The sequence below is a fragment of the Schistocerca cancellata genome, chromosome 8 (assembly GCF_023864275.1).
Source record: "Schistocerca cancellata isolate TAMUIC-IGC-003103 chromosome 8, iqSchCanc2.1, whole genome shotgun sequence".
NCBI classification, from domain to species: domain Eukaryota; kingdom Metazoa; phylum Arthropoda; class Insecta; order Orthoptera; family Acrididae; genus Schistocerca; species Schistocerca cancellata.
The window spans coordinates 445,503,952-445,521,623 of NC_064633.1; the positions used below are offsets into that span (position 1 = coordinate 445,503,952).

Here is a 17,672-nt window from a genome sequence, read left to right on the forward strand (position 1 = left end):
TCCCTGTAAAGCAGGTTGATTTGGCAGGCCAATATTTTTCTAACATGCCTTTTGCGCAGGGCAGCTTATACACCAGAGGCTTGGAAAGACGCTTTTTTGCCCATGTCTCCACTCCTACTTAAGCTAGGAGGTTATAAACTCCACAGTGCTGATATTCGTGGGGCCTGCTGTTTCTGTGCCAAACTTATTTGAAACTGATCAAGTGGTTTTGGAGGAGATCCGTGATGTTCAAAGTTACGCATGTACTCTCTGTTTTATATATGTAACAGACAGACGTACAGTATGTATCATAAGAGTAACGTGTGGCAATTGGTATTTCATTTTGGCCTGTGTCGAGATTAATTGTCTTTAGTTTGTAAGACAAAGGCGTAACAGGCTCATATTTATGTTTAAGAACAATACATTCCTCTATGTTAAAATTCAACAGTGAGTTTGACAAACATGAGAACCCAAATCACTTCAGTAATAGTCTGGCCATGAGAAAAGATTGAAATGTCAACAAAAGGGCCAGAAGTTGGAGTACGGAATTACAGAAGTGGTTGGGAAGCTAGGACATCTCAAAAGGGAAAATGCAAAGATCCACTCCAGACACGGTAGAGGTCAAGATTCAAATGGTTGAAATGGGACCTGAGGTCATCAGTCCCCTAGACTTACAGCTACTTAAACCTAACTAACCTAAGGACATCACACACATCCATGCCCGAGGCAGGATTAGAACCTTAGACCGTAACAACAGCGTGGTTCCGGACTGAAACGCCTAGAACCGCTCGGCTACAGCGGCCGGTAGAGGTCAAGGATATTAAATGGAGGAAGATAAGGATATCAGGTCAAACAAGTATAGGTTCGTACCAACAGCACCATAAAATGGTGTAATGGGAAGAGAATTGATCGGGAATAGGAAGTTAGGGAAGAGAGTCACTTATTGTGAACAATTTATTAATACAATTATTCTCATCAGAATGGGCAACAGACAATACTACCAAAATAGTTCAGGTATACATCCCGACTTCACAAGCAGAAGATAGAGAAATCGTATGAGGATACTGAACAGGTAACACAGTATGTAAAGGGATATGAAAATGTAATAATAATGAACGATTGTAGGTATAAAATAGAAGAAAGAGTTATGGGAGAATATGGACTCGGTAATAGGAATGAGATGGAGAAGAGCTGATTAAGTTCTGCACTAAATTTCATCTAGTGACAGAGAATACTGTTCAAAGATCACAAGAGATGGTGGTATACACGGAAACGTTCAGGAGACACGAGAAGATTGCAGCTTCGTTAGATCATGGCAAGAGAGAGATTCTGAAATCAGATAATGGATTGTAAAGCAAGCATAGGAGCAGATATAAATTCCGATCACAACATTATTTAGTAACGATGAAGTGCAAGTTGCGGTTTAAGGGAAACGTCCAGAAGAATCATTGTGGTAAGAGTGGGATACTGACCTATTGAGGAATGAGGATGTGTTTGTAAAGTTTTCTAAGGGTGTAGATACTGCGATTATGAATACTACAGTAGGTGGTTCAGTTGAAGCGGAATGGACATGCTAAAATGTGTAATCACAGAAGTAAGACAGAAAAAGATAGGTAAAAGAAGGTATCTGGTAAGAAACACTACCTAACAAAAGTAATGCTTAAATTGATTGACTAAACAATAAAGTACAAAAATGTTATTAGAGGGACAGGAATACAGCAGTACAAGTCACTTGGGAATGAAAGTTTTGGGAAGTGTATGGAAGTTAAAGCTGTCTAAAAAGTTTTCTATCCTATTCGATGTCAGTAGAAGACACTTTATGATCATTCAAATGAGTGACGACACACGGCCAAAGGAGCAAATTGTGATCGTCGCAAGAAGCCTAACTATCTCTGACCTTTCCTCCACATCGATACCTGGGCTGGGAAGGGAGTCCGAATCACTGCTGGATACTGGAAAATAGTTGCAGGAAAAATGTGAAGGTATCGAAAAATAAATGGTCATTGGAAGGACAGGTTCAGCGTATAGAAAATCTGAAGCAATTTTCGGTGAAATATAAAACAACGACATCAACAGTAAAAGTGCAGAGAAAAGAGAGGATAGATGGAAACTGTACACTGAAGGCCTTCACAATGGGGATTAACTGACTGATAATGTGATAAAGGAAGAAATGGGAATCGGTGTGGAAGACAAACGGGTTCCAGTATTAGAGTCAGATTTTAAGAGAGCACTGGAAGACGTGAGCTCAAGTAAGACGGAAGGGACTGATGACATTCCATCGAAATTTATAAAATCATTGGGGAAATGACGACCAAACTGCTGTTCCAGTTGGTTTGTAGGACATATGAGACTGGAGATTTACCGCCACACTTTCGTAAAAACCTCATCCACACATTTCCGAAGATAGTAAGGCTGGAGGTAAGTGCGAAATCTATCGTACAATCAGCTTAACAGTTCATGCAACAAAACTGCTGACAAGAATAATATACAGAAGGGTGGAAAATAAAATAGAGGATCTCTTTGATGACGACCAGTTTGGCTTTAGGAGCGGTAAAGACAGCAGAGAGCAGTTGTGATGTTGCGACTGATAATGGAACCAAGAGTAAAGAAAAATCAAGACACTTTAAGAGGATTTATCGATCTCGAAAAATCATTCGAGAATGTAAAATGGTGCCAAATATTCGAAATTCTATGCGGAAAAACGATTAATAACAATATGCACAAAAAAGAAGACGGAACGCTGAGAACGGAAAACAAAGAACTAAGTGCTCCGATCGGAAACAGTGTAAGATGGGAATGTAGCCTTTCAGAACTACTGTTGAATCTATATATCGATGAAGCAATGACGGAAATAAAAAAAAAGAAAAGTTCAAGAGTGGGATAAAAATTCAGGGTGAAAGTATATCAGTGATAAAATTCGATGATGAGACTGCTAACCTCAGTAAAAGTGCAGAAGAACTGCAGGACCTGTTGAATGGAATGAACACTATAATGAGCATACACTATGGAATGACAGTGAACTGAAGAAAGATGAGAGTAATTAGAAATAACAGAAATGTGAATACCGGGAAACTTAACATCAGAATTGGGCGTCAAGAAGTGGATGAAGTTAAGCAATTCTGCTAGCTAGGCAACAAAATAACCCGTAACGGACGGAGCAAGGAGGACATAAAAAGCAAACTAGCACTGGCAAAAACGGCATTCCTGGAAGAGAGAAGTCTACTGGTATCGAACAGAGGCTTTCATTTTAGGAAGAAATGACTCCAAATGTACGTTTGGAGCACTGCATTGTATTGTAGTTAAACGTGGACTGTGGGAAAAACAGAACAGAAGAGAGTCGGTGCATTTGAGATTGGTGCTACGGAAGAATGTTGAAACTTTGAAGAATTGATAAAGTAATAAATGAGGTAGTTCTCCGCATAATCGGTGAGGAGAGGAACATGTGGGAAACGTCGAAGAAAAGAATCGATAGTCTGGTAGGACATGTGTTGAGACATAAGGAAATAAGTACCATGGTACTAGCGGAACCTGTGGCGGATGAAAACTGTTGACAGAGATTGGAATATATCCAACAAATCACTGAGGACGTTGGGGGTAAGCGCCACTCTGAAAGGAAGATGTAGACACAGAAGAAGAGGTCTTGGTAGGCTGCATCAAATAATTCGTAAGACTGATGACACAAAAAAAAAAAATTCTCTGCAGCCCTGTATTACCGCACTGACATCTCCCTTGTTGTGCCGATCGTCCTTGTCTACTAACGAGAATCATGAATTAACTTTGGGCAGCTTTCTTTTTCTAACTAACAGCATAGCAAAAGCAGTAGGGGGTGAAACGTCTTTCATAGAGACCACCCCGACGCTGGCCGTAACCAGTTTAGAATACCAATGCATGCTTGGACAAAGGGAGAATTGAGCCCAACTTCTCTCCAAAGCGAGTTGAGTGTGTTAACCACTGTTCCATTCCTTAAAAAAAAAAATGCACCTTTGTGTTCACCAGCTGGGATAGAAAAGTTTAAAGTGCGACAGCAGTGGCCTTCCGTCGAGCGGCAATTGGAAGCAGTGGGATCGTGCGGCAGGTCAGCGATAACGTGTGCAGGGTTACGAATGCTCGCGTAGCCTGACTGACGTTGAAGCAAGTGGTGCTTTGGCTTCATTGAGGGTTGAACTGCGGGAAGAAGGTTCGTCTACGGACTTGCGAAACATTTATGTAATCGGCTTTGCAACACTTATCGAGCTTATGAGATAGTATTCAGTGGGGACGCTAAACGTGCAACAAGTATAGTTCACCTAAAACAATGTTGCTTCTGAAAGACTGAACTATATACACCGATGATGCAAAACATTGTAATCACCTGAAACTTCCTGGCAGATTAAAACTGTGTGCCCGACCCCGTGACTCGAACTCGGGAACTTTGCCTTTCGCGGGCAAGTGCTGTACCATCTGAGCTACCGAAGCACGACTCACGCCCGGTCTCACAGCTTTACTTCTGCCAGTATCTCGTCTCCTACCTTCCAAACTTTACAGAAGCTCTCCTGCGAGATACTGGCAGAAATAAAGCTGTGATACCGGGCGTGAGTCGTGCTTCGGTTGCTCAGATGGTAGAGCACTTGCCCGCGAAAGGCAAAGGTCCCGAGTTCGGGTCTCGGTCGGGCACACAGTTTTAATCTGCCAGGAAGTTTCATATCAGCGCACACTCCGCAGCAGAGTGAAAATCTCATCCTATTGTAATCACCTGTTTAATACCTGTTTTGTTTGTCTTTGGAGCGAAATGCATTATTGAATCTGCTTACCACGGATCCTGATTGGTAGGTTTGTGGAGGCATGTAGCATTAGATGTCTATGCACAGGTCATGTAATTCGCGTAATTAACGACCGCTGATTTGCGTACGCGGTGATGGCGTCCGATAACGGTCCAGATGGGTTCCATGTATTTACACCAGGCAAACTAGATCGGCAATACATCAACGTGAGTTCACTATAATGCTCCTCAAACCATTGCAGCACGGTTGTGTCTCCGGGACGCGGACATTTGCACAGATGAAAAATGACGTTGCTGTCGGGGAAGCCGTCAAGTAAGGAGGGATGCAGGTGGTTCGCAGCTGTCAGCGTGTCTTCGACTACCACCACGGGTCACATGCAAGTGCAGGAGAACGTCTCCCGTAGCATAATATTGCTCCCACAAGCCTGCGCCCGTGGCGAGCTGCACGTTTACAGTCGCCATTCACCACGATGATGGTGTTTGTGGAGACGACCGTCTACCTAGTGTACCAAAAATGTGAGTCACCGAAGAACCGACACGTTTCCATTGATCGACGGGTGAATCCCGATGGTCCTGCGCCCACTGCAATCGTAATTGACGATGGCGTTGGGTCAACATGTGAACACGTAGGGGTGGTCTGCTGTGGAGCACCATGTTACACAATGAACGTTGGACGGTGTGCTCCGAAACGCTTGTGCGTGCACCAGCATTGTACTCTTTAGGGAGAGATGCCACAGATCATCCTCCATCCTACTTTACAGAGCAGACAAGCTCCCGAACCCCACGTTCTGTGAAGAGTTGCTGACGCCCAACCATTCTTCTACCTGTTTCAGTAGATGCTCACGACGGTAGCACGTGAACATTCGACCAGCTTCGCCGTTTTCGAGATACTCGTTCACAGGCTCTGCGTAATAATAACACGCCCTTTGTCAAATTCGCTTATCTCTATGGATTTCCGCATTTACAGCACATATCTTGGCTAGGGTGATCCCCCGTGCGTGTCTGCTGCCCTTACGTACGAGGGGTGCTCGGAAAGTAAGGGCCGATCGGTCGCGAAATGAAAACCACGGTAAAAATCAAAAATATTTTATTCGCAACAGTTAGCTAGATCTTCCAGCTACCTCTCTAAATAGTCGCCGCTCCGCCTTAGACATTTGTCGAGGCGTTGTACAAACTTTCCAGTACCCTCATCACAGAAAACAGCCGCCTGTGCTTTCCGCCAATTTTCTGTGCTGGTCTGCCTTTCATCGTTTGTGCCAAAATGTTGTGTTCGTTGCTAGCAGTTCATGTGGGCAGAGATGAAGAACGGAGGGAGCCAATTAAGGGCTGTATTGTGGGTGATCAAACACTTGAAAGGGTCCTGTAGCCACCTTCCATTAGTCCGGTAGCTCAATTTAACAAGTATTTCTCTTTCTTTCCCTTGTTTCTCTTTTCTCTTTACTCTCATAGAGTCGTGATTGAATGAATGTAGTTGTATGTCACGTTGCTAGACGGTGGCGTAGTCTGCTGCAGAAAGTCTGCGATAGTCGTACAGATTCAGCAGCACTGGTACAGAATAGCCAACTCTCGTAGTGGTCAAGTCGGCAAAGAGGTTTTCGCTACTTGTGAGAAATCCACCTGCGTTAGGTTGGTGGCGGAAATGGCATCTTTGGGTTTTCCGGGCCACGCGGAGCGTGGAAGAGGCTGGAGAAGCGGGAGGCAGTCTGCCGCCGGTACGGGAAGCGTCCACAGCTGTGCTCCAGTCGAAGAAGGGTGAGTTAGACTGACCGCGTGGCGCGCTGTTACTTGGCGAGGGGAGAGCCGTTAGCTTTTGGTCTCGCTTTTCAAATCTGGAAGATTGCTTTGCCTTGTCGCAGCAAGGAATGCAAAACTTTGGCAGATTTTTCTTTTAACAAATTTCTGTAGCAGACTTGGATCCGCCGGAAGAGCGCTACACAAAGGTGTCGATAAGAAGTGAGCACTCGCTTCTGTATGAATGTCTGTTGGCCTTCAGCTGTGCCTGCTTAAGCTTCACATTTTTCTAAATATTTAGAGCCTTGCCTTCTCGTAAATTTTCCTTGCTTTATGTGTCTTTCGTCCGTGGGGAGCCAACCACGTGGTAGAACGTTATAGTTGTTGGGCTACCGGCATCACTAACTGTCCGATCGCATGTTTGTTTTAGATAATGTTAACATGATTGTGTGATGTGATATTGTTGCAATTTGGGCACTATACCTAGAAATTGCGTCTCCACAAACCACGTGTTATCAGGAATCGTGTATATGCCTCACGTCCTTATCTTAGGAATAAATGATTTTACCTACAATTTTCTCTTGTGTTCCTAGATTACGTTTTTGCACCTAAGCCACTCACCTCGTAGCTTTCCCGTTAGCACATCCAATGCGTTTCCTTATGCACAGGTCCAGTGATTAGTCCTCTTGTATTTTATAACAAATGCTTTAGATTAAGTCATATTTTCAGGTGTGTTGCTGGGAGCTGATCTTATGCAGTGTTCATGCATTTTCTATTTTATTTTAAATGTTTGATTGTCGTGAACAGTGCACAGGCAATACAATTAATTACATCGTATCCGCTGTGAGCGACCTCACAACGTATGCATTTTTGTGAGTTTTTGGTCTGTGATCAAATTAATTTATTTTCCGACTCGACCAAACCTTCGATTAGTTGTATGGTTAGAGTCGGTGGCGACCCTAATCTTCTCAAGTTAATTTCATAAGCAATAAGTATTTTCATTCCAAGTAATAAGGAATAACCCGTAGTAACAGGTTAGTTACACACTTACCATCAAAAACGCTGCAGTATCGTCGTCATTGTCCCTGCATAATGTGGCCGAAAATTGTCTTGAAGGAAGAAGCGCATGACATTTATGTTATGTGGGCTGCATAGCTTCAGGCGAAATTTCTCACCAGATCCACATACTTGGCGGGAGACACTGTTGCTTTAGGCATTTATACATGATCACTTTGCGCTCTGAACTGAAAAGAGCGACGTGAAGCGATCAAAGGCATGCTAGTAAGACACTGCCCAATACGTCTGTGCAAAGTTCCATCGGATTTTCACAGTGGTTTCCATTTCGCGCCTAACGGACCTTACTTTAAGAATACGCCTCATACTTTGGTTACCACTTCACGTGCCCGCAACACCACCAGGCGGCATCTAACGTCGCCGTGGCCGTGGTCATAATGTTTTGGCTGACTGGCAATCTCCAGAAGGAAAATTATCTTATCCTAAGACACAGATATACTACTTTGTTGGCAGCAATCTTTCTTTCAGCAACTGTGCTACATATTTTATTCAAAGTAAGATCAGTATCCACTTGCACATTTCACATTTAAAATCCGTCTTTGCAGTTAACAGGTGTTGGTGAATTAATCTGACAACTTCGGAAGTCATAAAAATTTAGGGAAATATCAACGAATAGAAAGTACAAAAAATATGTTACAAAGGCTTACACATTCTTGGCTTATAGCGTGGATAAGCGCAAGTCAAATAAGGATCCGATAATTAAAGAGTCCTAAGAAGAGTACATTAAAAATATTAAAATGTTTATTTCAGATTATCTGATACGCAATAGTTGTCACTCATAGAAACGATATAACTACGTTAATGACCCATAATGAGATGACATATCACAAAATTTACATACTGCATTTGATAATTTCGACTGCAGGCTGATAAATCACTTACCTACAGAGTCAAGTAAGTGGAAGGTGTACTAGCAGCAAGGATATTAAAAATATAAGTAAATAAGAAAAACTGCACAAGTGGGAATGGGACCTGCACTGTGGGGATTTAGTACAAACTTAACTATCTACACAGACAATTCATCTCTACGAGTAGGTTTTGATGAATGAGTTTGCAAGCATCAAAATGGCCGTATTTTTTATTGCATTCAGTTAGAAGCTTATATTTTGTACACTGCGAAAGTCCGTAGATCTTATTTAGTATTCGACATAAATTTCAACTTGACACCTCTACTCGTTCCTGAGAATGAGGGGCCTTGACAGACGGACAGTCAGACAGACGGACGGACAATAAATAGCAAAAAAAAAAAAAATATTTTGTATGGGATACAATTACAGTTCAATATTTTTAGGATTTTTGCCTTTACTTGTACTGTGAATCCTTGGTTCTTGCCAAATTTCATAACTCTAGGTCAACGGAACGTAGGTTTTGATTAGTGAGTTTGTGAGTATCCAAATACGTGACGTAAATGGCCGTATCTTTTGACTGCTTTGACTTAGAAGCTTATATTTTTTACACCACTAAGGGACCGTAAACCTACTATTTGGCATAAATTTCAACTCTGCCGTTTCTGAGAGAAAGAGTCTTAAGATATGAACATGATCGTACAAGGGCGCCGTTTTTACCGATTATGGTACGGAGCCCTAAAAGTATCACTAGGGCGTATAAACAGGATGTTACACATTACATAAAAAGGCTCAACCGCCAACCAAGTATCAATATAAATTTTTGTTTAAATAGGGCTAATAAAAAGCTGATATCGAATTTTATTTATTAAAAATAAGAGAGTTTCAAGAATCAAACTTTTTTGCTCGGGAAATCAGACCGGATCGTTGTGACTGGGTTCGTAACATCCCTCCGATATGCTCCAAACAACTCTCAGATGAAAGCTTTAATATTCTTACATGAACACATTGATAAATTTTTCAGCCCGATTTCAGAGCATAGTAAAGCAGTGCCAAAACTGTGGACCTCGGAAATGCCAAGGAATTGTAGAAGAATACACGTAGGACGTCGAATAAGACAAGAAGCAAGGGAAAGATCTTTTACTAAGAAAAAATCACACAAGCTGTCTTTCCTGAATACAAGCGAAAACGTCTGAAGGATACAGCTTTCGCTAGTATTTACATGGTCGTATAGCACCGGCCTGTGTTCACAGTCGTAGCGCTAAGTGAAATGCTGATAGTGCCGAGAGCGGATGTCGAGTTTACGCCGTGCGTTTTTTTGCTATTAGAGTTCTTAAATCAAATGTATGACACATGAGAATTCGAAATTAGTATTATATATTAATAACTTCAGCTGCTGACGGGCGTTGACATATATCAACGGGGACAGGGGAAAACGTGTGCCCCGACCGGCACTCGAACCCGGGATCTCCTGCTTACATGGCAGGCGCTCTATCCATCTGAGCCACCGAGGGCACAGAGGATAGTGCGACTGCAGGGACTATCTCGCGCACGCCTCCCTCGAGACCCACATTCTCACCTTACATGTCCACACACTACATTCGTAGTGTCCCTACCCAACACACTCATTACTCGTGGAAGACATTCTTACCAAGTCCCGTAAGAGTTCGGGTAATATGTGTGCATCCGCACACAAGAAGTTCATGTCCGATATTGCCAGAACTATATGCTTATATGGACATGCCTGGAAGAACAGACATCATATCCATATGAGTACATGAGAATTCAGTTTTCTGGACGAATGATTTTCAAATATGAATATCTCTGTATTTCAGTTACTTGGAATTATGTTAAAGGGGTGTACTACGCACTGATCTAAACAAATTATTATTATTATTATTATATTTAAAAATTTTATATTCCTATTACTAAAATTATGAACGTCTCTCACATAGTAAAAGCGAGGGGGCACCAAAATAGGCAAAATGATCAAAAATATCTTGACTCCTATTAGTGGCCATTAATACGGGGTGTGATGGTTTGACCTCTGCTGTGGACACTTTCAATGTGGTCGCTTTGTGTCTATGGAGGAATGGCAGCCCATTCTTCTCAAAAAGCCGCAACTAGGGAAGGTAGTGTGTTGAACGCTTGAATCTGGAGCGAATTCGACATTCTAACACATCCAAAAGGTGTTCCAATGAGGTAAGGTCTGGACTATGGACAGGGCCGTCTATTTCAGCGATGTTATCTACAAACCATTGCCTCTCGAATGCTGCTCTATGACAGAGCGGCTTGTCATGTTGACACAAGGAACTCTTTCTCTACACTACGCAGTGCGCAATGCTGTAAATGGTGTTCACATACTTTAAAATTTATCGTTTTCTTAAGCATAATTAGGGGACCACACCGCAACTACGAAAATCATCCCCTTACTGCAGTATAACTTCCTCTGTAATTCACTCCTGGCACTACAGACGGTTGCAGGTAACGTTCTCCAGGCATTCGTCATACCCAAAACCTTCCTTCGGATTACCTCAAGGTATAGCGTGATTCATCGCTCCAGATCACTTGTTTTCAGTCACTTGTATTCAGTCGGCCGCTGTCCAGTGGCGTGGATCTTAATAGTGACTCAAGCATCGCCTCCTCCTCCTCCTCCTCCTCCACCTCCTCATTAATCGATGCTTAGAACCAGCAATAGCAACTATTGTACTATTCAATCCACACAGTAGCCACTGCAGTTGGACGTTATAATTACTATTATTACTACTATTATTATTACTAGTAGAATAATATTGGAGGAACCTTGTTCTCCATGAACAGCAGATATATTCCACCAGTTTTGTTTCCATGTATCATCACGCTATTAGTAAGCGTCTGAATGTGAAATTCGGGTGCTCATTTTTTTTAATTTGTAGATACTTGAAGGTTGTTTCATATTGTATAAAACGCCATTCTGTGAATCTTTTAATCTAGAAAATAAAACACCAACCACAAGTGGACATGAACCTGTGAACATGTGTGTATGAGAGCCCAAATGAGCTATACCACTACAAGAACAATTCTTTGCAGAGTAGTTGTCGCGTGTTTTAGGGGTTGCATCCTGCTCGAATAAAGTAACTTTATCATGTTTACCTGAACTTGGCACTATTTTGCAGGAAGAACGGTATAAGAGTACGTTGAAAGCCATACAACACCTATGTTTCTCCACTCCGAGGCAACTGGAAGCTGTTTCCAATGCCAACTGGTTTCCTATACCATATTCTTTGTGTTTGTGCTGTTTCCATATATTTGTTCAGCCCCTGTACAATGTATCTTAAAACCCATAGCAAATGGCCTACAGTTTTTTAACTAGTGACTTCATAGTGAGGTCAAGCGACCTTTGTGTTTTGCTATGAATACATTACAAGCAGCCTCATTCGTATTAAGCGTAGGCGTAAGTCAATTAACAAATAAGATTATTTGAAACTTTCATTATGAAGCTGGTTTTTTGAGGTTGTATTGTATCTATACGTATTACTAAATTAAAGTATCACCCCTGTAGTCAAACTGTATATGAAGGATAATCTCAAGAACAACTTATGGACTTTGATACGGTTCCCACTAAAAGATTACACGTCATAGATACTCAGTGTTGCCAGAGCAAAGTCAGGATAGATCGCTAGTTTCAACCAAATGCACGGAAATTTTAAACCTCCTGATACACTCCTGGAAATGGAGAAAAGAACACATTGACACCGGTGTGTCAGACCCACCATACTTGCTCCGGACACTGCGAGAGGGCTGTACAAGCAATGATCACACGCACGGCACAGCGGACACACCAGGAACCGCGGTGTTGGCCGTCGAATGGCGCTAGCTGCGCAGCATTTGTGCACCGCCGCCGTCAGTGTCAGCCAGTTTGCCGTGGCATACGGAGCTCCATCGCAGTCTTTAACACTGGTAGCATGCCGCGACAGCGTGGACGTGAACCGTATGTGCAGTTGACGGACTTTGAGCGAGGGCGTATAGTGGGCATGCGGGAGGCCGGGTGGACGTACCGCCGAATTGCTCAACACGTGGGGCGTGAGGTCTCAACAGTACATCGATGTTGTCGCCAGTGGTCGGTGGAAGGTGCACGTGCCCGTCGACCTGGGACCGGACCGCAGCGACGCACGGATGCACGCCAAGACCGTAGGATCCTACGCAGTGCCGTAGGGGACCACACCGCCACTTCCCAGCAAATTAGGGACACTGTTGCTCCTGGGGTATCGGCGAGGACCATTCGCAACCGTCTCCATGAAGCTGGGCTACGGTCCCGCACACCGTTAGGCCGTCTTCCGCTCACGCCCCAACATCGTGCAGCCCGCCTCCAGTGGTGTCGCGACAGGCGTGAATGGAGGGACGAATGGAGACGTGTCGTCTTCAGCGATGAGAGTCGCTTCTGCCTTGGTGCCAATGATGGTCGTATGCGTGTTTGGCGCCGTGCAGGTGAGCGCCACAATCAGAACTGCATACGACCGAGGCACACAGCGCCAACACCCGGCATCATGGTGTGGGGAGCGATCTCCTACACTGGCCGTACACCACTGGTGATCGTCGAGGGGACACTGAATAGTGCACGGTACATCCAAACCGTCATCGAACCCATCGTTCTACCATTCCTAGACCAGCAAGGGAACTTGCTGTTCCAACAGGACAATGCACGTCCGCATGTATCCCGTGCCACCCAACGTGCTCTAGAAGGTGTAAGTCAACTACCCTGGCCAGCAAGATCTCCGGATCTGTCCCCCATTGAGCATGTTTGGGACTGGATGAAGCGTCGTCTCACGCGGTCTGCACGTCCAGCACGAACGCTGGTCCAACTGAGGCGCCAGGTGGAAATGGCATGGCAAGCCGTTCCACAGGACTACATCCAGCATCTCTACGATCGTCTCCATGGGAGAATAGCAGCCTTCATTGCTGCGAAAGGTGAATATACACTGTACTAGTGCCGACATTGTGCATGCTCTGTTGCCTGTGTCTATGTGCCTGTGGTTCTGTCAGTGTGATCATGTGATGTATCTGACCCCAGGAATGTGTCAATAAAGTTTCTCCTTCCTGGGACAATGAATTCACGGTGTTCTTATTTCAATTTCCAGGAGTGTAGATTAAAACTGTGTACAGAACGGGGACTCAAACCTAGGACATATACCTTGCATGGGCAAGTGTCTACTAATTGAACTACCCAAGCAGGATTCACTACCCTCCCTCACAGCTTCACTTCCGGCAATACCAGTACTCCACCTTCATCTTCGAACCTCAGACGTTCCTCTGCGTACCTTGCGGGTCTAGCACACCTACTAGGAAGGAAAAAGGAAAATTTGCTTGTTTGCTACATTCCTTTTGTCGTTTTACCTTTGCCTAAGAAGAATGTTTACTTATAATTACAATAAGTTGTTTTTGATCGCATGTTTGAAAGCAATGAAAACATGACTGTTTATACACTGACCAGCCAGAACATTATGACCACCTATCTAATAGCCGGTATATCCACCTTTGAGTAACATCAACGACACGTCATGGCATGGAAGCAATGAGGACTTACAAGGGAACCTCCCCATCGCACCCCTCTCAGATTTAGTTATAAGTTGGCACAGTGGATAGGCCTTGACAAACTGAACACAGAGCAATTTAGAAAACAAAAAGAAGGTGTGTGGAACTATGAAAAAAATAAGCAAAAAATACAAACTGAGTAGTCCATGCGCAACATAGCCAACATCAAAGAAGGTGTTAGCCCAGGAGCGCCGTGGTCCCGTGGTTAGCGTGAGCAGCTGCGGAACGAGAGGTCCTTGGTTCAAGTCTTCCATCGAGTGAAAAGTTTAATTTTTTATTTTCAGACAATTATTATCTGACAAACTCTTATGTTTTCATCACTTTTTTGGGAGTGATTATCACATCCACAAGAAAACCTAAATCGGGCAAGGTAGAAGAATCTTTTTACCCATTCGCCAAGTGTACAAGTTAGGTGGGTCGACAACATATTCCAGTCATGTGACGCACATGCCGTCACCAGTGTCGTATAGAATGTATCAGACGTGTTTTCCTGTGGAGGAATCGGTTGACCTATGACCTTGCGATAAAATGTTTTCGGTTCCCATTGGAGAGGCACGTCCTTTCGTCTACTAATCGCACGGTTTCGCAGTGCGGTCGCAAAACACACACACTAAACTTATTACAGTGAACAGAGACGTCAGTGAACGAACGGACAGATCATAACTTTGCGAACGTAAAAAAAGTAAACTTTTCACTCGAGGGAAGACCTGAACCAAGGACCTTCCGTTCCGTAGCTGCTCACGCTAACCACGGGACCACGGCACTCCTGGGCTAACACCTTCTTTGATGTTGCCTATCTTGCGCATGGACTACTCAGTTTGTATATTTTGCTAACTTTTTTAATAGTTCCACACAACTTCTTCCTGTTTTCGCGACTGATCTGTGTTCAGTTTTTCAAGGCCTATCCACTGTGTCAACTTATAACTAAATCTGAGCGGGGTGCGATGGGGAGGTTCCCTTGTTAGTAGCGTGCTGGAGGGAGGTGGCACCGCATCCCCACACACAAACCACCTAATCACCGTAAACTCCGAGGACGGTGGCGATTAGATTTGACGCCACGTTCAATCACATTCCGGACCTCTTCGATTGGGTTCAGATCTGGCGAGCTGAGGGGGGGGGGGGGGCAGCACATCAACTGGAACTCGTCACTGTGCTCTCAGAATAACTCCATCACACTCCTGGCCTTGCCACATGGCTCATTATCTTGTTGAAAAATGCCACTGCTCTCGGGAAACGTGATCTTCATGACGGGGTGTACGTGGTCTGCAACTAGTGTACAATACTCCTTGGCCATCATGGTACCTTGCACGGCCTACACTGGATCGATGGATGCCCCCGAGAATGTTTTCCAGAGCCAAATGGACCCACCACCAGCTTGGCTCCATCATACAGTACAGGGGTTAAGGAGCAGTTCCCCTGCAAGACGTCGGATTCGCGCCCTTCCATCGGCATGATGAAAAAGATATTGGGCTTCATCACACCATGCAACGTTCTGCCACTGTGTCAACGCCCAGTGCTGATGGTCACGTGCCCATTTCAGTCATAGTTGCCGATGTCGTGGTGGCACATGCATGGGTCGTCGGCTGTGTAGGCCGATCGTTCGGAGTGCTGGGTGCACTGTGTGTTCAGACACACTTGTACTCTGCCCGGCACTAACGTCTGATGTTAGTTCGGCCGCAATTCGCCGCATGTTCTGTTTTAGCCCAGCCCACGACGTCTGACATCTGTAATGAGGGGTGGCCGCCCAAACCCACGACGTCTGGACGTGGTGGCTTCACCTTGCTTTCGCCACGTGTTGAAGATACCGACCACAGTATCCCTCGACACCCGACAAGTAGAGCAGTTTCCGAAATGCTCGTGCCCAGCTTCCAGGCCATCACAATCTGCCCTCAGTGATACTCCGATAGATTGCGCGCCTTCCCCACTCTACACACTGACAGCACGCTCATTGATACTAACTACATGCATCGTGCGTGTGTCTGACTAGCAGTCGTCCCTACCCAGGTGACGCTGCTATCGCCTGGAGGGATTTATATCGATAGTAGGTTGGTGGTAGTGATGTTCAAGCTGTTGTATTAGTCAGTGGGTTCCATCCAAATTTCCAAAGGCAAATGAAGAGCGGAAAATGGACAAAAGGTGTATCAAATTGATGAACGTAATGTCTAGGTTTAAAAAATCGGCCGGCCGTGGTGGCCGTGTGGTTCTAGGCGCTACAGTCCGGTACCGCGGGACTGCTACGGTCGCAAGTTCGAATCCTGCCTCGGGCATGGATGTGTGTGATGTCCTTAGGTTAGTTAGGTTTAAGTAGTTCTAAGTTCTAGGGGACTGATGACCTTAGATGTCCCATAGTGCTCAGAGCCATTAAAAAAAATCGTTTATTTCTTTTAAAGTAATCAAGATAATTAAGAAAGACTTTTTTGAGGGCAAAATTACACCACGGATGCTTATCCGAATTTTCATACTCACACGAGGAGTGGCAAATAGACACATGAAGTATCAAATTCACCATTTTGAGGCCTAGTTTTGCAAAAAACAATTTCGTTCAATGAAAGTAATCAGGGCACTTAAGAAAAAATTAATTATTGATTTGAAGAAAATTGAATTACGGATTTTTTTCCGAATTTGCCTTAAGCCACTTCCGCTATTTCATTCAGCACTTTAAAACCAGGAACTTTATTTACAGATCCTTAACCGAGAGCTATTAACACCGTCTTGAAAACTCCTGTGCTAAATGTGAAGGTCTGCATGAATAACAAATGAGATTTATGAGGCCCTTGGGGGGCATTGTATGACGGGCGCTCAAAACGTTTTCAAATGGTTCAGATGGCTCTGAGCACTATGCGACTTAACTTCAGAGGTCTTTAGTCGCCTAGAACTTAGAACTAATTAAACCTAACTAACCGAAGGACATCACACACATCCATGCCCGAGACAGGATTCGAACCTGCGACCATAGTGGTCGCTCGGCTCCAGACTGTAGCGCCTAGAACCGCACGGCCACTCCGGCCGGCCAAAACGTTTTCGTTTGAGGACGTTGCTGCAGCGTATATGCAACGTAGCGCGACTCCGATGCGGGTATATAAGCACCGATACGTAGGCATGAGGTTAGTGTCGTATTTGTGCTTTCCGGCGTGTTCGCGGCAAATGCCGAAATGTGGATGATGGTGACGTTATTACCAAATGCGTCCAAACAAGACCAACATGCTGTGATTCTTTTCTTGGCTGCCGAAGGGCAATAAGAAATGAAGAATTTGGGTAGAGCGCCACGGCCCCACACGGCAAATGTCACAACGCGTAAGTTACGCCAACTCAAGTGGGAGACACACGAGCATCCGCCCTGTGGTCCTGATGTCTTCCGATTCGATTATCACGCCTTCGGTCCCTTAAAGAGATCCTTGAAGGGTCGATGATTCTTGTAGGACGAGGTTGTGCAGCAAGCAGTTACGAACGTCTTCACGCAGCAGGACACTGTGCTTTACCAAACGGGCAGCTCCAACACGGGGCGTCGACGGGGATATTGTCGCAACGCTCACGGCTACCTTGCCTGATTGGCATACCGATTCTTAACTATACAGCCTTCGGAGATTTTGAGCGCCCCTTACAATATCAGAACACCTGATTACTTTTACAGAATATTAATTTTATTTACTTCAAAGTATAAGAGGGTTGGATCTTTAATAGTGGTAACTATTTATTTACAGCTCGTACTAAAT

At 44.4% G+C, this 17,672-nt stretch overlaps 1 protein-coding gene and 1 non-coding gene across 3 annotated transcripts in view; one reads left to right on the forward strand and one right to left on the reverse strand.

Annotated features, from left to right (window-relative positions):
• The window catches only part of LOC126094872 (uncharacterized), a 278,191-nt gene that overhangs the window by 69,312 nt on the left and 191,207 nt on the right, over positions 1-17,672 (forward strand). The window lies entirely within an intron of this gene.
• Positions 9,829-9,903, reverse strand: Trnat-ugu (transfer RNA threonine (anticodon UGU)). Its single transcript has one exon. It is a non-coding gene; the product is annotated as a tRNA-Thr (tRNA).